Source organism: Lissotriton helveticus, chromosome 1_1 (genome assembly GCF_964261635.1).
Source record: "Lissotriton helveticus chromosome 1_1, aLisHel1.1, whole genome shotgun sequence".
NCBI classification, from domain to species: Eukaryota; Metazoa; Chordata; class Amphibia; order Caudata; family Salamandridae; genus Lissotriton; species Lissotriton helveticus.
The window spans coordinates 706,819,203-706,840,313 of record NC_136057.1 but is presented as its reverse complement, the minus strand read 5'-3'; the positions used below and the strand labels follow the sequence as shown (position 1 = coordinate 706,840,313).

General features: G+C 45.2%; 1 protein-coding gene across 1 annotated transcript in view; it reads left to right on the top strand.

The window, feature by feature from the left end:
* Positions 1-21,111, top strand: part of PTPRQ (protein tyrosine phosphatase receptor type Q) — a 1,500,794-nt gene that overhangs the window by 644,224 nt on the left and 835,459 nt on the right. The gene's annotated exons all lie outside the window — the stretch shown is intronic.

The following is a 21,111-nucleotide window of genomic DNA, read 5'->3' as shown; positions in this document are numbered from 1 at the left end:
TCCAGAAGGCGGCCTTTCATATCCCAAAAATATCAATGTATTGAACTTCAAATATCAAATAGCATGATTGCTAGGATTATATGAATAGGTGTATTTTTAGGCACGTATGCACTTTGTCGAACTGTCCCAATGCCATAATGAATTATTTATTTGCAGATGACGCAGTGATTAGTCAATTAGTGTATTGTTGATTAGCCTATGAATTTGCTCAATAAAAAAATTATTAAAAAAAGAAGGCAGCCTTTCAAGATACCCCGGCACAGGCCTTACAGAACGGCAAGGTGCTTAGCGACAAGCCTCAGTGGCGAGCAAGAGTGCCATGGGCCTAGACCAAACAAGGAAAATGGGCCTCTGATCATTTCTTGGGTAGTAAATTCCAACAATAATCCAGGTTAGTGAGCCCGCACCTCTGCATCCCCTACACCGCTGATGGCTGTGCCTCTGGGTAACACCGATTCGTGCACTGAAAAGACACGTGAAAAGCCACCTTTGGGTGTCAGTGTTGCTTTTATCGTGATGCCCCTCAATGCAGTTTTGCTATAAATTTGATTTAACTTATCATTTTAAAGCGCGCGTATACCTTAAGGTGTCTTGGCGCTAGGTCTGCATTTCTTGCCTACTGGAGATTCGATCATAGGACAATACAAGAGTTGATTACAGGGTGGATGAAAACAGTCAGGTTTTTAGCTGCTTTCTGGAAGTCGTGAGGTTTGCCTGTGATCTAAGATGAAAAGGCATTTAGTTCCAAAGAATGGAGACAGCATGATTAGATGATTTGTGCATTGCTTTGTAAAACTGAGCCGCCTTCTTAAATTTGTCAGTTTGTATTTTTCTGACCCAGGAAAGCGCTGCCTTCCAGTACTCCTGTCAAACATACAACCTCCAAGCAGGTGTTTCAGGCATTGGCAGTTTTATGAATGCTTGTGTCCATACAAGATCTGTAGACATCGTTTTTCCAGCACCAGCTTATTATTAGCATTTGGATTTTCACTAGGATGTGTGCACATTTTCAGGCCTTCGGACGGTGTGGTACAATATGTTTTTCAAATATAAGATTTAAAATGTTTTTTGTTTTTGCTAAATAGAAATTAAAACAAGTAGATTAGCAGATATTTTCTAAAGACAACTGCATAATATGGCCGAGTGATGGAGGTGTGGGGGGTATGGCAAAAACGTTTCATTACAGAAGATCAGAAGTCAATAAATGCCACATTTGAAATAATTATGCTCACATGCATTCGGAAAATGGCCTTTGCTTAAATGAGGAGATCATAATATTATCAATTTTATATTACACTCCAAGATGACATCCTCCTGTTTCTAGGTGCTGAACACCATGTGATATTGTTACAATATGAAATGTTACCCATTTTATCAACCTGAGAATATTCTAGGGCGAAGGAGGCATGAGCCTCCTTGACTGACAGCTAGACAGAACTCTTTAGGTGGCGTTTGACTCACTGAGGCACCTTGGCACAAATGAGCCCATCAATAAAGTAATTGTTTTCAACTACTCATAAAATGTCCCTAATTACATCATAGATGACATCACTGATGACATTGCACTTTAGCAGCACATTATTTAATGTCACTTGGACTTTTTAATTGTTGTCTTTCCAGTCATTAGGCGCTGAATAGGTTCACAGCTCTGCATCACGTGTAACGCAGTTATCTAATGCTATATTCTTTGAATTTTCACTTTTTTAATGTTTTGCAAGTAGCACGCTACAAAATTGACTCACTCATCAGCTATCCCAGTTGTGCCCCCAAATCTTCCAGCTTGATGCTGCCACCCTATCAAGCTAGGACTGAGAGAACACAGAAACACTTAGGTGGTTCACTCTTAGGGCGGGGAATTAGCAGAGAGAGAAAAAAATATGAGAAAAGCAACAGGATCTGAGGTGGCCACGTTCATGCCAGGACTGTGCTTAGAGGACGCATGGGTGCCAATAATTTATTTCGAAGGCAATGCATGCCGGGAATGTGTCTGGAGAGCTCGGAGGCTCTAGGAGTACATGAATGGTTCATTGGTGCCAAGAGGTTTTCTGAAGGGTGCCTTGTAACCAGAAATAGTACTGAACTCATGGGTGGCCTGCCGGTATGTGACAGGTACCTGAGTGCCTTTAATGCGTGCACTGGTACATGCCTAGCACAAATGGGTCTGAGGGCACAAAGATGAAATGAATGTGTGAAAATAGCACTTGGGTTTCTGGGGTGGATAAAGTGCATGGAGTGCACTTGACTGTTTGCAAAGGGTAAAGGTATACTGAGTGTATGCGAATGACTCATGAGTACTAGGAGGACATTTAGATGACACTTATTGTCAGAGTCTTTATGGGAGGGTGAGATATGAGGAGTAGGTACCAGCAGGCAGAGATGTCTGAGCAGAGGCAAGGAGAATGGGATGGGAATAGTGGGAATATGCATGTGTGTGGCAGTTACGTGATTGACAAGGATGTTTTTGTATGCATCTGGCTCACCGTAGAATATGTGATGGGCCTAGGAATATCTTGCTGTATACAAGCAGTTGAGCAGCTCCCCCACTTTTGAATATATGATATTACATGCGATGTAATTAGATAAGTTGTTGATGATATTAGTGCTGGTGTATGTAACTTAATCATGGATGTTCTTGGTAATGTGATTTGTAACTCATTACGTAAGGTCATCAGTGGTGAGCTGAAATGTGTTTAGAATTTTAACTCTCTTGACTTGGAACTTTTATGGGCGTATAAGTTATAACTTTGAGTTCTCCATACTAAAAATACATTCAAGGTTTGTTTAATGTTTTTTATCGGAGTGTAATGCAATCACTATAGAAAGGCAAACTTTAAGTCATTTGAAATATATTGTTCAATTCATTTCATAGTTGTAATCATAACATAACAGACGAGAATGCCCGGTGACATCAAATGTTACAAAGGATATGATCTGTGTTTGACGGAACAGTTTACCATTCATGCACCACAAATACAAAAAAACACAATCTACAGCTTACAGACTGTCATACCAAGCATGGAGTACAGATGGCTATTGTATGCATGCAGTAGACTGATATACCAAATGGGGGTTTGTTCTACTAAAGTCAGAAATGGTGACCCATGAACATGCAATGCATTGGACTGTAAATTGCTTACAAAGTGCACAGTGGAAGCAGTCTATCATTACCAGGCTACTCACAGAAACCGATTTGCAGCCAGCAGATATAGTCCACATTTGCAGAACTGGTCCACTAAATAGATTAGTTTGGCCAAACGAACTACCAGATCTGAAAATCAACTCTATTTTCATAGGTTGCATTGTTCCACAAAACATTGATAATGGCAAATAGTGAATAAAATCCCTACACTGAAGCCCAAAAGTGGATACTGTTAATATTTTCTGTATGGTTCTCTATTTATTGGACAAGTCCAAGGTTACAAGGTTACTCTACAAAAGACGGTTTCCCAATGAGATGAGTCACATTTGAAAGGTCAGGTTTTCAAATGCAGGAGGCAGCTGCAAGCCTGTGTGCTCAGAACTTGGCTGGATAGTGCAAATCACAGGCCAATAAGGCTTTGTCTGCATTTGCTGGGTGGGTACACATTTGCTAGATGAGTCCCACGAACTTGAAACATAATTCCATGTGCAGATGGTTTTTGTTTCCTGGATCAACCCAGCATCCACATGTAGCAAGTGAGCTACTGAAACAATGATGGTGTTTGTCTGATTTCTTATTAGTATAATATTCTGTATAAAAAAATAAACCTTTTTCTAATTTTAAAGCAGTTGGCTGAGGTTGAAAAGAAACCTTTGATGAAACAAAACGTTAATATCCTGAGCAAAGAAAGTCCATAATAATCAGAAAAGTCCACACAAGTTTATCTCCACAGAATTCCTCTTCTGTTCTTTATTTTCATGCACACGCATTCAACAGGAATTTGACTCCTAGCCAACATGTGTTTCGTCTATGTGGAGTGATCCACAGACTTCTTCAGGGCAATTGTAGTATGAATATGATATATATGGCAGAACATTGTGTGTATGATGGGTCAGAAACCCAAATCGATTCCAGTATCATGTGCAACAGTCCAAATTATAATCTCATATAAGGAGTCAATCCTCAAAGTAATATGTACAACAGCTCCATGAATATTTGTGGTGCCTCCAGTCAAATTTCATGCATGGTCATAATATGGCCTGGTATTGCTGAGTCCCCTCTGTGGACTTGGCCAATAACCCATTGTCCTCCCCCTCAGAGTACATCAATAATCAGATCCTCACCATTTCTTTGGATTAAGGGTCGGTAACCCCGGCCGTATTTATTACAGATTAATAAAACACATTATTAAATCATAATAATTTATATATGCAGAAAACCCAAAACATATCCAATTACATTTCACAATTACAGAAATTGATACAATTGAATAGCTGACCTTAACAAGAGTCTAATACAAAGCAATACCTAACCTAGACTGGAATATGTACAAATATTGTTTTCTGTGTATCCTGGACGAGCCTTCGTGCAAGGTCATGATTGTTTCCAACTAGTTACCAGGTCACCCCTTTACCGGAGTGATCTTGCGCAGGAGGCCCGTGTCCCCACTTGATGACCTGGGTGCCGCCCCCCACACCCTTTCCTCGCATCTCCCAGGGGCTTAAGTTGTGCCAGGTTGTTGCCCAATGCACCTGCGCAGGGGTTTGCCCAAGCGGCCTACCAGAAGTGGGACTTCCTACCCCCGGGCCCTTCAGTTTACTGGCCATAACTGCCCCCTGGAGTGTGATGAGGGACCACTGTCCCCCCCCCCCAGACGTCCCCATTAAATCGTGGCATGCCTACTAATAGAAGTAATTATTTCCTAGCAACCATGACCTTACCGCAGACCAAGGATACTCAGATACATAAACCCGACAGATTGATATTTCATGCGAAAAAAGGTACATGTAAACATGCCTTGAGCTTTATTACATGACATTACAAGCGACAATCTTTAAAAAACCAGAGTTAAAAACTCTGCCTAAACCTTGCTGCCTCAGGGGATGGCGGGTGGGAAAAGAAACAGATCTTTAAAGAGGAAGGCTCTCTGGAGACCTCCGGGCGCTGCAGCTGCTGGCAGTCGTCGGGCGTGATGGGGTCTTCCTGGCAGAGCGGTATAGAAAAAGACTCTCCTTCTGCTCTGCTGCGGCTATTAAAGGGGTCGGCAACCCCCGAGCCAGCTAGAACTGGTCCCAGATATGTCCAGGACTGTTCATGTAGCGTTTGCCCCGGAAGCACTTGAAGTGCTTCCGGGGCAAAAGAAAATGAGCGAGGGTGAGGCGGGCGGAGGGCCCGCGCGTCATCAGCACGGGCCCCGCCCTCGACCCTCGCGAGGTACATTTGCACCGGGGACTGGCACAACCGCCATCTTGGCGGCGTAACCGAGTTCCCCGGTGTCGCCTATGTATATGGCCTGGTATTGCCAAGTCCCCTCCCTGGACGTAGCCAGTAACCAACTGTCCCCTCTCTCAGAAAACATCAATAATCAGATCCAAACTATTTCTTTGGATTAGAGGTCGGTAATCCCGGCTGTATTTATTACAGATTAATAAAACTTATTATTAAATCATAATAATTTTTATACGCAGAAAACCCAAAACATATCCAATTACATTTCAAAATTACAGAAATTGATACAATTGAATGGCTGACCTTAACAAGAGTCTAATACAAAACCATACCTAACCTAGACTGGAATATGTACAATTATTGCTATCTGCGTATCCTGGATGAGCCTACGTGCAAGGTCATGATTGTTCCCAACTAGTTACCAGGTCATCCCTTTACCGGAGTGACCTTGAGCTGGAGGTCCGCGTCCCCACTTGATGACGTGGGTGCCGCCCCCCACGCCCTTTCCTCGCACCTCCCAGGGGCTGATGTTGTGCCAGGTTATTGCTCAATGCGCCTGCGCAAGGGTTGTCCCAAGTGCGCCTACCAGAAGCGGGACTTCCTACCCCGTGCCCTTCAGTTTACTGGCCATAACTGCCCCCTGGAGTGTGATGAGGGACCACTGTCCCCCCCCAGGCGTCCCCATTAAATCGTGGGATGCCTACTAATAGAAGTAATTATTTCCTAGCATCCATGACCTTACTGCCACGGGCCAGCATTGTTGACCGACTATCTGGCCCTCCCCCATCTTCTACCGAAGGTCCCAGAATCCTGCCCTGCTCCCCTCACCCCGCTACCAGCCAGGATAGTATATTCTCTAGGAATATTTCAGTCCCTAATTTAGAGAGGTGGACCCCGTCCTGCACTTAGCAATGTTCACCACGGATGCAACCATGCAGGATTGTGCCAAATTTAGGGGTCCTGAAGAGTCGATTTACCCGGTTGTTGATCCTCTTTACCAAGTGATTCAATGCCCATACAGATTCACCCCCCGCCATTGGAGTCTCGGGATCATATGGGAGCGTACTAATGAGGCTTGGGGACATTGTTTGGCCAACCACCCTATTTCAGAGATTAATGCCTCTACTACCCTTTTCCTACCCATGTGGACCAGGTTGTTCCCTCCCAAGTGAATTCATGTTGCAGCTGGTGTCACTGGGGGCTTGGAAAACAAAGGAGCAATGAGCTTCTGGAACTGCCCCAGGCTCAACCACCCGTGACAATGCATTGATACATTCCAACCCGCCTGGCGGGCCCTGTCCATGGAGTTGCCTGTGAGAAAATGCTGTTTTAACCTGTGGATATATGAATGTCCAATGATCCAGACTTCCTTGCAGCCTCCCCCCCCCGGCGAGTACCTGGAGTGGGCGGTGCGCTTTGGACAGTGTAGTGATGACATGTTCCCCTCCTGCGGGACAGGATGTGGAAACTGCAGAGGAATGGAAAGCAGTCCTGGGTTAGCAAGAATACTTACAGCAAGTACTGCACGCTTGTAACAGTCCGAAGAGCAACCTCCTATTCTTTGGACCTCTTTTGCAGTTAGTCCCCGGGCCCTGGCTCCTGTGGCTGCCCCTATCCTGAAAGAATGGGTCCCAAATTTGGAGGCATCCAAACCTGCTGCTCCCAAGGCCAGTACCAGGACACTCCTAAACTGAAACCTTGTCCAGGGGGAACTATCCTGGTGAATCAATAAGGGCCCTCCAGCCTCCTGTGGCCTGACTGCCATGTATGAGTCCAAATTTCCAGCTGGACAACATGGGCTCCCTGAAGCCCTCTGCAGCAGAACATGGTCACCCCTCCCATTCTGATCCATTTTTGATCTAGGAAATGACAGGGAAATTGACCCTGCCTGCCTTTGCAGATGGGCTAATTGCATACCCCCTGCCAGTCCTTCTTGTTTCGTGACACCAGCTCACCCACCCTGAAAGCGCTGTAGGAGGCGAGGGAAAAAGCATACTGGAATAAGCGGGCCTCATGGCTAGAGGTGCATATTTTTTCTAAAGCCGCCATAGGGTCTGTGAGTCCCCCTCAATACTGATTGGGTGTCTTTCATTCGGCTGTGTAACCTGCAAACGTTGCCAACCTTTTAACGCTTTTTGGACAAAAAATGGACACGTGGGATCTCTGTGCCCCATTATTGTTGCGAAAAATGCCACTGCAGTCACGTGGTGCTTTGCACAAGTCACTGACCGCCCACCATCCCTTAGTCCCTTCAAGAATGCGAAAATAGATGCTGGTTTATGCCAGGTCCCTTCCCAATCCTTCCTTAAGGCTGCGCAGTATGCGGTAAATGGTGCCTCGTAGGCCCTCCTAGTCCTGGGAGCTAAACTAGCTGCCACGAAGTCTGGTAAGTTGGGGCACCAAGCTGCCACAGATGCTCCGGAAAAGGAGTGGGATGATCTGCATCTTCTGGATGATGCAACCTGAAAACCTGCATCTTGAAACAAGACAATGCCTCAGCTGCGTGATTGAGGACACCCGTGACATGCCTAGCTCTAAACAACACATTTAGCTTCATACATTGCAGTACAATTTCTTTAAGCAAGCAAAGCAACATTTTACATTTAGCTGACTGCAGGTTGACGCACTCTACTACCTCCATGTTATCTGAGCAGAAAACCACTGACTGATTATTGAACTGATGCGGCCAAATTGTCAATGCCACCAGAATGGGAAATAGTTATAGGAATGAAATGTTACTTGTGAGGCCGCTGTCAAGCCACCACTTGGGCCAACACCCGGGCGCCCAATGTGGGCCCAGGATGGCCCCAAAACCCTCACTCCCTGCTGCGTCTGTCATGAGCCCGAGTTCTGGACTGGACTTTGCTGGGTTGGGCCACACCACTGACCCATTGAAGTCATGTAGAAATGCCAACCAAATACGCATAGCCTGTTTTACCTCACTGGACAGCCTTGTGTGTTGATGCTTGTTTTTTTAAACCTGCCATCACCTGAGCAATGGACCGTAAAAAGTGGTGGGCCATTGGAATAATTTTTAAAGCAAAGTTCAGCATGCCCACAGTTTTTTGCAACTGATTTAAAGTGACTTTTTCTTTTTGTAAACAGTCTACCAATGCCTGTGAAAAATCATTCACCTTGCTTAAAGGTAATCGTTATACTCCCTCAACAGAGTCCAGTTCAATGCCCAGGAATTCGATTTTTGTTGTTGGCCCAACTGTCTTACCCTGTGCCAGAGGTACCCCTAGTTCCCTCATTAGTGTGCAGAATGTGTCCAATGCTTGCCTACACTCGTGTGACTGTGGTGTGCCCAGTAGCAAAAAATCATCTAGGTAGTGCAGTACCCAATGGTGCCCTGACACCTGCCTAAAAACCCATTCCAAAAAGGAGCTGAATTTTTCGAAGTATGAGCAAAGACAGAGCAGTCCATTGGCATGCACATGTCCATGTAGAATTTCCCTTCCAACTGAAAACCCAGTAGGCAGCAATCTTGTGGGTGCACAGGCACTAATCGGAATGCAGATTCAATGTCTGATTTTGCCAATAAAGTGCCCGGGCCAAGCGATCACAGCATGGCAATCGCCTGGTCCAATGATGCATACCTGACGGAGCACAGTGTTCCATCAATGGCCTCATTCAATGTCAGACCCTTGGGCGCAGATAGATTATGGATGAGGCAGAATTCCCCTGGATCTTTCTTGGGAACCACCCCCAGTGGTGAACAGACAAAGTTGGTCACAGGGATTGAGTCAAAGGGCCTGCCACTCTCCCCAAATGCAGTTCTTTTTCTACCTTCTTTCTTGCAATAGATATTTCATCTCTCACTGACTGCTGATTGCGACAGTAAGACACCCCTGAGTACCCAGGGTCTGGGATACGGAAACCATCCCTAAAACCTTCAAGTAAAATCTGTGCTGTGCTAGGGCATGAATATTTATTCAGCCAGGGAACCAGGACCATAAAATCAATAGGTGAGTGCACTTTTGGAAACAACTGGACCTCATTCCTGCTTCTTTGATCCCCTGTCTTTTGATTTTTTATGACACCTGAACTCTGGGTGTGATGAGAGTCTGCAGAATGAGCAGGCGTGCTGAACTTACAGGAGCCACTCGGTCTGGTGCATATCTTTCTATTAAAATCCCAGCATGCTCTTTTTGCTGCCCGCCCCGCCCCCACGGTGTGGGGTGTAGCTGGCCGAAAGGTCTGCACTTAGGTGCATCCTTGCCCTGGTAATTCATGTGTCTTAACTGTAAAATCATATCCACCTGATCCCATGTGAGAGCTGGATCAGATGCTTTTACCCTTCTAAAAGCCTTATCATATTCCTTCCAACACATCCCACCATACTCATCATGAGCTCATGTAATCCTGTTTTGGTAACATACAAACTCTGTGCTTAGTCCTGGGAATTTCTATCTTATTACCGCATGAAAATTCCCAAATGCCTTTATCCAATTAATCAGTGTCTCATCAACCTTCTTTCTAGTTGGCCAATTGTCCCAATGTCGTGGGTGGGCCCACTCCCTAGCCTTCTTGGCCTCTTCCTTTTCATCCTTGTCAACCAACAAGGAAAATATGTTTACATATTCACACTTTCAAATCTGCTCTTTCACATCTTGTGCAATGTGCCTAGCCAAACGCTCTCTGTTGGAGCGCATGTCCCCCAAACCTAACATTGGCAACAATTGCACTGTACCTATAGATTTGCCTGCTTGCATCTTGGCATCGTCAGGTCCTGCAGCAGTCTTCACTGGGGCCTCCACATCAACAGCGGTATTCCCTGTTGCTTTAACAAGAACCTCAACTGGTGGCGGTACCACTTGTGTTGCCTTCTCAACTCGCGCTAGACCTGCCAAGAGGTTCCTGTTGCTTTGTTGGGCCTCTGGAGGTTGTTTCTGCTGTTGGGAGGTGGAAAGAGACACAACTAAGAGAAGCGTGTTAAATCCGCACCTGTTTCCAATGCATCGCTGTTGTGCCGCTGAAGAAACCGGCGCAACGCCTACCCGCGGCTGGAGAAATTGGCACACGCTGAATCCCATGCACTGATCTCCAAAGTCCGAGATCACGTACCATTTCCGACACAAGCCCTGCTGTGTAGCTGCAAGAAACAATGCATCATGGCACCATGCCTGGAGTGACCAATGCAGGTCTGTTTCCGCCGCAATATCGAGAACCGACGCATCCTCAAACCCACTGCATCACACCGGGGTGCCAAGTCTACAAGAACGCTGGGGCCGCAGTAAGAAACCAACGCATCACCTTCCCGCACAGTAAGAAACCAACACATCACCTCCCCTTATTAAGGAACCGACACATCTCCTCCCCTGCGTGGCAGTAAGGAACCGATGCATCACCTCCCCTGGAGTAAGGAACCGATGCATCACCTTCCCTGGGTGCAAGGAACTGACACATCACCTTCACTGCGGCTGGTTTTGTTTATGATTGTGACACATCCAAGGTACTTAGTGTTGAAAGTGTCACATCTATAGTTTACTACAGACAGAACTGTTTTTGCCTTCTAAGGATTACATTTTTAATTACTATATTGTGGATTTTTGTCATTTTGGTCTTTTTTGGTTTGGCTAAACATTACTTATTTTTCTAAACTGGTGTGTTGTTCATTTGTAGTGTTTTCACTATATTACTGTATGTGTCCACAAATGCTTTACACACTGCCTCTGAGATTAGCCTGTCTGCTCGGGCTAAGCTACCAAGGGTGCTATCAGAAGTTATTTTAGAAGTCTATACCCCTTATCCTGACTAGGAAGAAGGGTCCCTACTTGGACAAAGGTGCAACCCATTGCCAACTAGAGACCCTATTTGTAACATTGCTGGTCAGCGGTAAGGATAAGGACTTGCATTTGTGCCTAACATACAGTGATTGGTGTACACTACTAGTATAGTGCAGACCATTACACAACCAAATACTAATTAGTGATATTTTTATTTTTGGACTTCTTTTGCAACTTGTGAACTGCCAAGTTTTACCATGACAAAGCCAGTGTCAATTGCATCTGTGGATATTGAGTTTGAAGAGTATAGAGTAGAAACCTACACTGTGCCACATTTGAAATCCATCTGCAAGAAATTTAAAGTCTCAGTAAGAGGCCCTACCAGGGAGGAGGAATACCAAAAGGCGCTGAGGGCCTGGTTGGAATCAAGGAATGCCAGTGAGCATACCAAGGAGCCTATGGTGGAGGCAGTGAATTTAGATGGGCAGCAGGATGGGCCTTTGGTTCTGCCTGGATCTAGGGTGCTTTCCGGCGGGGCAGCAGTGTGTCTTCAAAGGGGCTGTCTCCAGAGGAGCTGGAGGACAGAGAGAGAAACAGAGTGCATGAGATGGAGCTTGCTAAGCTCAGGTTGGGGAACGAGAGTGGAATGGATGATACGAAATTGGAGTTAGAAAGGTAAAAACTTGCCATGGAGGAAAATAGGATGCTTTTAGAGCATGAGAGAAGTTTGAAGGACCTGTACATAAAAACCGAGAGTGTGGAGTTCCAATGGTGGCAGCTTGTCTTCAGTGCCTGGGGAAGGGAGGGTGTACATCCCTAAGGAAGTGATCAATGATTATGTGAAAAGTGATGACATTAGTCAGTGGTTCAAGGTGTATGAGGTAGCAATGAGGTCCCACAGAACCCAGAGAGAGACGTGGGAGTGGGGTGTGGAGCTGCTTCATTACCTTGCTAGCTTTACCCGAGGAGGATAAGATGGTTTATACTCCTATGAAGGAGGCCTTAATCAGGAGATACGGCTTGACCCCAGAACTGTTTGGGCAGAAGTTCAGGGTAAGTAAGAAACTTGAATCACACCCTTGTGTGGAGTATGTTGCCTACTTTTTCAGAGCACTGGATGGTTGGGTGAAGGGTAGCCAGGACAATGATTTTCAGGGGCTCGATGATTTGATGGCATGGGAGCACTTGTCTGCTAGTAGTAGTTTTCCAGAGCTATACCAGCACTTGATTGACAGTAAGCTGACTGACCCTAGGAAGCTTGCTGTGGAAGCGGATCGCTGGGTCAGCACCAGGGTCCACAAGGGGCATGTGGGAGACTCAGCCATGGGTGGGCAGGGTCCCCAACAGAAGAGTGGGGGGAAACAATGGTAAACAAAAGGAGTTCCAAAAAGGTCTCCTAAATAATTCCCAAGGCAAAGGTTCCAAGCCCTCAGTGGTAAGAAGCCTTGGGTCTCTTTTGGTATGCCTGCAGAGAAGGGTCCCCACAAGTGTTATGCTTGTGATCAGATGGGTCACTTCATAGGGGATCCTAAGTGTCCAAAAACCACCACCTCACCCACTTGTACCCCACCCCATGGGTTGACTACCAAAGCCTTGGGGAGGAGGTGGGTCTCCAGGACGGTGGGAGCTAGCCGAATTGACCCTTGTCTCACTAGAGGACATTGAGATGGTTCCAAGGACCCACTTGCCCACAAACACTAAGAAATACGGGCAGTGGGTGACCATAAATGGCCATAGGGAGCAGATTTTGAGAGATGCTGGATCCAGTGTGACAGCTGGCAGTTGTTGGCTAGTGTATGAAAAGCAGGTGGTCCCCAACGTACATTACACAGTAGTTGCAGCTGATAACTCAGAGTGCCTCTATAAGTGGCACAGGTTCCCTTTGAGTGGGGGGTTGGGGTCTCAGGTACCTTGAAAGTAGTTGTGAAAGCAGCCATGCCTGTTGACTGTCTGTCGGTAATGACCTAGAGAGTTTCCTTTGGAAGAAGGTGGAACACAGGTCTCATTTGGAGATTTTGAGTCTGCCTGAGTGGGCATGTGTGACCACTCAGTTGATGGCAGCCAGTAAGGGCAATCAAGAGGACCTGGAGCCTGAAAGAGTGGCCCAGGTGCCTGCCAGAAGGAGAAGAGGCAGGGGGTGCGGGAAACTGGCCCCAAAGTTCCCACGGTCTAGGAGGAGGCAGACCTTGAAGGGGATGCCCTGGAGCATACAGGGGAGCAATTGGCCAAAATGGGAGAGCTGCCTGAGCTGACCCATTGGCAGCAGGAAGGGGGCCACTCCAGGGAGGAATTCTGCAAGGAGCAGCAGGACTGCCCCACTCTTGTCGGTTTGCGGCAGCAGGCTGCAAGCTAGGCAGCAGGTGATCAGTCTGGATCACATTGGATTTACTTGGAGAATGGTCTCCTGTATAGTGAGCCTAAGGTTGCTGAGCCTGGGCCAGTCCATGTGCTGGTGATACCCCCTTTCAGTTGAGAGGGCCAAGTCCCAAAGGTGACCTGAACAGGGTGTGCACCATTATAAGGAAACAATTTGTTACATAATTATTCGTTTTACTACATGAATTAATAGCAGGGTATAACATATGGTTAACCCTATCTTAGAACGAGCACATATGCACCTTACTTCGTATTTGTCTTTTGTTGAACAAGGTATAGTGCAATATCAGATTCTCTATGGAGAATATGTGTCTTTAAGAATACTAATTCTATTGTTTAAAGAATGATCTATTAAGGTATTTTTGTTAGGTCACAAAATGTAATTTATATTTAGCATTTATATACGTTGCACTTTACCCTGCATTTATAGATGTTGTACCATGATTTGAACTCTCAATAAAAATTATAAAAATGAATTAATAACAGGATCAGAGCAAAATATATTTATATCAGCTGGTTGGCCCCGTAGTAGGCCAGGCGTTGATAGGGATCTTTTCCTGTGTGTGGTTCCCCAGAGAGGTGGTATCCAACTCGGGTACCAACTTCATATCCAAGTATATGAAGTCTTTGTGGCAGAAGTGTGGTGTCACCTATAAGTTCACCACTCCTTACCACCCCCAAGGTAATGAGCATGTTGAGAGAATCAACCGGACCTTAAAAGGCATGATGTTAGGTCTTGCAAAACCCATGCGGCATAAGTGGGGCATCCTCTTACCATGCCTGCTGTTTGCTTACAGGGAGATACTGCAGAAGTCCTTAGGGTTCAGTCCCTTTGAACTTCTGTATGGGCATCCTGGAAGAGGACCTCTGGGTCTGGTCAAAGAAGTCTGTGAGAAAGATCCCAGTAAACCTCCCCAGGATGCACATAGCTACATGCTGGCCTGCAGGAACCTGACTAAGTAACAACTCACTCTGGTGATTCTGGAAGCTAGCCAGGAAGAGATGAAGCAGTGGAACAATCAGAATGCCACTCTGATTGAGTTTCAACCTGTGTCGGTCATGGCCCCCAGGACAAGCAGACTAGGCCCTTCGAGATGGTGGAGTGCAATAGTAAACTCACTTATCTGGTATACTTGCAGTATCCCAGGACCCTTGTGAGGGTCCCACACGTGAACCGCCTTAAGCTCCACTTTCAGAGGTACGAAGTGGGCACGCTCCTAGTCACATGTGATGGAATGGAGGAGGAGACTGAGCCTCTCCCTGACGTGCTGTCTGCTAAGTAGTGGATGGTGTAAACCTCTCCCCCACCCTGACCCCTGTACAGCAGAGGGACTGCAGCCAACTGTTGGGGAAGTTTGCTGCTCTGTACTCCCTGACCCCAGGTCTCACTCAGTCGTGTGTCCATGATGTGGACCATAGAAACAGTTCTCCTGTAAAACACAATAATTACAGTTTAACTGACAGGGTCAAAGCTAGCATCAAAAAGGAAGTCTCCAAGATGTTGGCTCTAGGGGTGATTGAGCCCTCAAACAGACCTTTGACCAGCCCAGTGGTCTTAGTCCTAAAGGTTGCCGCACCCAGTGGCACACTGGAGCTCTGGTTCTGTGTGGACTATAGAGGGCTCAATTTAGTCACAAGGACTGATGCACACCCCATCCGCAGAGCTGATGTGCTCATAGATTGGTTGGGAGTTGCCAAGTACCTTAGTACATTGACTCAACGTTTGGGTACTGGCAGATTGCCTTAACTGATGGGGCCAAGGAGAGTCCTGCATTTTCAACCCCAGAGGGGCAGTACAAGTTCCGGGTAGTGCCATTTGGGTTGCAAAATGCCCCTGACACCTTTCAGAGGTTGGTCAACCAGTTTGGAGGATTTCAGTGCCACCTGCCTGGATGAAATCGCAGTGTTCAGTGCCACTTGGGAGGAACATCTTCGGGCACCAGGTAGGAGGCAGCCAGGTGGTGCCCCTGTAGCTTAAGATTGACACCATTCTGGCCAGAGTTTAGAAACTTTCCATACAGAGCTTTGGAACAAGCTACATAACATATTAGCAAAGTATCGACCCTAAGTGATTAACTATGTGGACTACGCTAAATTGCAGTATTATGGCTCTTGTACAGTGACTTTTTTTTTAACAGAAGTCTTTATGGTGATCTTAAGTTGTTGTTTCATGGCTGTTGACCTATTGGTTTTCTTCATCCAAAGAAACACACATCTTGCAGGCAATGCAGTACGTGTAAACATCTGCAGCTGTTAATTTGATATGTCTTGACAGTGTTGTGCAATTTCTGTTGCAGTGACTTCCTCTTGCTGCTCTTACTTCTTTCTTAGCATGTTATATCAGTTACGTATAACTGGCAAATTCCCCTGGTTGTTTGTCTTTTGAATAGTGGTGCTTTTTCAGTGAATTTCCAATTTCTTTTTAACATAAGTTAATATCTTACTACGTTTCTCATGTGTAAGTCCACTTTATTTATTTTATTATTTATTTTATATACTTGTATAGTGCAACAACTACCCAACACTGGGTTTCTCAGTGTTTAGGCAACAGATAAGGTGGTTCAAGTCCAGTAAATCAAAAAAGCCATGTTTTCAGCTGTCTGCAAAAAGCAAGCAAAGAAGTGCAAGATCTGAGGTGTTCAAGTAGGGTTTTCCAGAGCTAAGGGCCTTAATACACGAAGGAGCGACCTCCTGTGTGTGACAATTTCATTCTGGGAACAGTGCACAGTGAAAGGTTAGTGGAGCGCAGGCAGTGGGCAGGTTTGTAAGCAGTTATCAGGCTGGTAATATGGAGAGGAGCCGTTCCTGTCCTTGCTTTAAAAACATAACTTGTGCATTTCTGCAGTGATAAATCAACTTTGTGGCAGCATTCTCCACCACTTGCATACGTCTCAAGAAGGCTTTGTCAGTCCCCAGGTACAGAATGTTGCTATAGTTCAATCATGAAATGGTTATGGATACATTTGTGACCAACCTCTTGCTGCGCACCACCTTCCACTGCACACAGCCAAAAGCATTGGCCATGCGCACTGAGGTGGAAGGCCAGGCCCTGTGCCCAACCTGCCAAGAGCGTCCAACCCCCCTACCACACTCGGCCTTTAGCCATTCGGCTACAGATCCCCACCCTTCTTTTTTCAAATGGTTTTTTGTAACATGGGACTCCCGGGGCAATGCCACAGGAGAACACAGGGTGAGGTTGTGCTGGGCCCACGAGAGTCTCACAGAATCACAGAAAGGCCCAAATAGTTTTTTTTTATTTGTGGCCCCATGTGATCTTTTTGGGAACCATATAAGTGTTAGGGGGTCAGGGTACCCCTACCTTGTCCCCTAAAATATTTTTTTCTTTTCCATTTTCGGGACACGGGGATTGAGTCCTGGTGTAATGTAATGGCAGCAACAACATTGTCATTCATGTTTCAGCCAGTCAATCAGATCTCTTGCTCCTGCAGTACTGTTAGCTCGCTGGAAGGAGCTGGCCGATGGGGAAAAAGCACCTGCGAAAAATCAGATTGCTCCTGTTTTTGAATTTGCGCCCCACATGAGTTTCGCAGAATCAACTGTAAAAATATCTACAAATGTTGAACCTTAATTTTTCAAAAACCTCTGAGCAGGTTTACATCAAATCACAAAAAACACGATTTCTGGGTAAAGTTTGAGGGCCTGATTCACAAAGGTAAACTGAGACGAAAGTTGAACTTTACGACTTTCGGTATTCACAAAGGGCATTTATGAGTAGTAAAGTTGGATTTTTGTCTCAATTAAACTTAAGTTTTGGTCTTAAATTCAACTGAGACCAAAAATGAGACAAAAGTCTGTGGATTATGTCATCAGTGATGCCATTTGACATGTCATCAGTGGTGTCATTGACCATGTCATGAGTGATGTAATATGTGAAGGCATAAGCAGTGCATGGGGGGGGCATAAGTTATAGTTAGCTCAGGTAACTATAACTGCTGAATTTCTATGGTTTTGTATGAGTGAAATCTGAGCCTAATTATAACGTCCCTGCAACCCTTGTTTTTTTTCCCATAGAATTTCGAAGTTTTAAAAAACATTCTATTTCCTAACTATAATGTCCCTGTAACCTTTGTTTGTTTCAGTGAATTTCAAAGTTGTTTAAAATACTATTTCCTAACTATAACATACGTGTAACCTTTGTTTTTTTTCATTGAGTATGTATATCCATATATGTTACCTGCTGGCGGTCTCCAGTAGTTAGTTATAGTTAGGACCTAGTTTTTTACATAGGAAAGCATTTTTAGTTTTGCTAATAACTTTGGCGCTGTTTGACGAATCTCCATTAAACGTTCAAAACTAGTGTGTTAGTCACCTCAGCTGCTGTCTAGAAAGTGTTGGGGTGATTCATCAAGCGGCGAATGAGAAAAAGGGGCCCCAAAACTCATTTTCCGCATGCAATATCCCATAGGGTTTTTAGACTAGACTACAGCCCGTACCGCTGAACGTGTAAATCTACTTTTGGTGTTATAATGGAAAAAAGATTTACTTGAGATAACTGTAACAAAAACTGCTGAATTTCTATGGTTTTGTGTCTGGAAAATTTTATCCTAACTATAACGTCCCTGTAACCTTTGGCTTTTTAATGAATTTCCAAGGTTTTTTTCAATTCTATTTCCTTACTCTAATGTCCCTGTAACCTTTTTTTGTGAATATATATATATATGCATTCATACATACATACCTATTTACATACATGTATATATATACACACACACAATAAGGCAAGTCACCTTCCATGAAAGAAATATGGTGGGCAGGAGTGTAAGGGCTCAAATCGCAGTCCCATGAGCCGGGCAAGAGCAACATTAAGGTCCTACAAGCCTACGGAAGGTATTATTCTTTAGGTCTTCCAATAATGTTTTAACCATTTGCATTTTGAATATGTACTGGTGCTGTCCATTTTGCATCAAGGCTGCAATAGTGGCAAAGTTTACCATTTTATACATATATGATAAGCCTGCTTTGTGTCAGTGTAGTAAATAATGAATGAAGTCTTGCGGAGAGGCGTGTAAAGGCTTGTTGTTATACTGATGCAATAGTGTACTATTCTTTTCCATTTTGCCACATAACAAGCCGTTCTAGTAGGCTTCTGTGCTTCATTAAGAATGAACATTCACTTCTCAGTAACTAAGACCTCTGGTGCCAAACGGCAAGATTCAGTGCCTGGAGATTTGAATATTGCAGCTGGACTAGGAGGTCTGTGCAAAGAGATAGTTTATTTTGGGGATGTATGGATGTTGCCAACAACATTGAGATCAATGGCTGTCTTTCTCAGATGAATGCAATCAGGGCCGGACTGGCAGTGGCGGGTACCGGGCGTTTCACCGGTGGGCTGCAAGGGTGGGCACCGGTTTTGGGCCCCTGCGGGCCATTTTTGTTACAGGGAGGTGGCAATATTGGCTCCGTGTAACAAAATCGTCCGAAACTGGCCCTAGTAAACAGCTCAGCCGCACCCCCAGGGGGACGGCTGAGCAGTTTGCCAGGGCCAGTTGCGGTTCCCAGTCCGGCCCTGGTTGCAATGAGGATGAGCTTCATGGATGCTCGCCTCCTTTTCCTCAGTACATATGCTATCATCAGTAGTGAAGAAAACGCATACACAAATATTCCTGACCAACTTATCCATGTTGCGCTGCCCAATGACGGGGTACCTGGAGCTACAGCACTGGCATTTTCTGTTCTCATAAATGGCAAACAGAACTAATTTTGGAGTCCCTCTTTCCAGTCATATGTGGAAGTACTTGTGCACTGAGCTCCCATTCGTAAGTCTGTTGATGTGTCCTGCTAACCAGGTCTGTATAGTCGCCCTCCTCTCTCGGCATGTGTTCTGCCTGGAGAAGAAGTTGGTGCTAAATGTCCCAATGCAAAATTGTTTGACCCAGCTTGGACAACTGATGTGACTGCATGCCACCTTGCTTTCCGGTTTGTGGAAGTGGTTATGATATCTGCAGAAATAAGGACTGTCTTGTTGCAAATTAGATTGTAAAATGCCCTGAGTGTTTACATGACAGTGAGTAGCTCCAGGTAACTTATGTGTAAGCTCTGCTACTGAGTGCACCATTGCCCTTTAACTGTGTGCCTCACCCTGTAAAGGCGATGTCTGTATTGATGGTCACCCGTGGTGGGGGGAGTGCTGGAAAATTGATCTGCAGTTTACAAGTTTTTATTGTTCCATCATAGCAATGTGTGCTGATCTCTGGGCTACACCCACACTACATCTTCCCATTGTACAGTCACTTAGGACCATTATCAGGCCAGACACGCTTTATGGGGGTGCAGGTGCTAACAAACATTTGGGGCCACTGCAATACATAATGACAAAATTCCTAACAGTTTAGTGGTTTACCTGACTTATAGAATAAAGCTTTGAGTAAAGAGGAAGCAGCCTTTGAAATGTTATAACTCTCCTGGGATAGGCTTTAACTGTTACTGTACCTATTGTCATTCTTGGAAGTGATACTGTTTGCTTAGGATAGAGATGTGACATTTTGGAGCTGACTTAGAATACTTCTATGTTGAGGCCTACTGATTGTTCAGTGGGAGAGGCATTTAGCTGCTGGCTGTTGCTTTGACTAGCCAGTCATCCTTCTATAGATAGCCATGAATTGAATTTTAGAAAAACTGTGTTGCAATCACTACCTAACATTTTGTAAATACCCGTGGGGCTGTTGTAACCCCAAACAGTGATACTTTAATCTGCCAATGTAAGCCACTTTTCACAAACCTGCAATACAGCTGGTGTGCCAGGAGAATGGAGATGTGGGAAGGAGTGTGTGAATATAGGCGTTCTTGAAATCAAGGGAAACCAAGAAATCCCCAAAGAGCATCAGAATAATATCTTTCAGAGTTGTCATTCTGAAATGTATGAGATGTTGTACAGGTTGAGCAATCATAGATAGATTATCAGTCTTAGCATTCTGTCTTTTTTTAGGACTGAGGCAATACAGTGAGAAAACTTGTTGACATATGTGATGTAGTTGCACAGGTTCAGCCGCTGCTTTTAGAAGCAATGCTTGCACCTCGTCCCAAAGCAGCCCTTGTGATTCCCTACAGATATAGGCTCCTCTACAATAGGCAGCTTTACCTTATGGTGGTCAACTGCTCTTTGGATGACAGTGTGGTGCCAGAAACCGGTCCTGGGAAGCTTGATTCCGGTCCAGGGAGACATGGCTTGGTGGTTCGGGCTGGACTGTTCCCATGAGGCACAGGGTCAGACTGATTTGCATATGGCCATGTCTGAACTGGGGTGGCGGAGTGAGCTAAAGAACGGTGATGGATTAAACCCAGATCAACTGGGGGTGAGTGTTTGTATTGTCAACGCTCCGTCCATCATCACCTTTGGTTTTTCTTAGTGTTGTAAGCAGTATCATCTGGGGCAAATGACTTTACTTGGTAGGGCTTAAAGACAGGTTGTCTTGAGGGTCAACATAATAATCATGCCATAGATCATCCCCATTTGCCATGCAGATGGGGTCTTTATTATTCATGAAGCTCTGTATGATCCTAGGTTGAGAACTGTACAGGGTGTACTAGTGACAGAGACTGTGTAATACACTGTGGTGCATAGTAGTGGGGTCTCCGGGTTTAATTCTCTTAGCGACAGAATATGCCCAGAATTCTTCA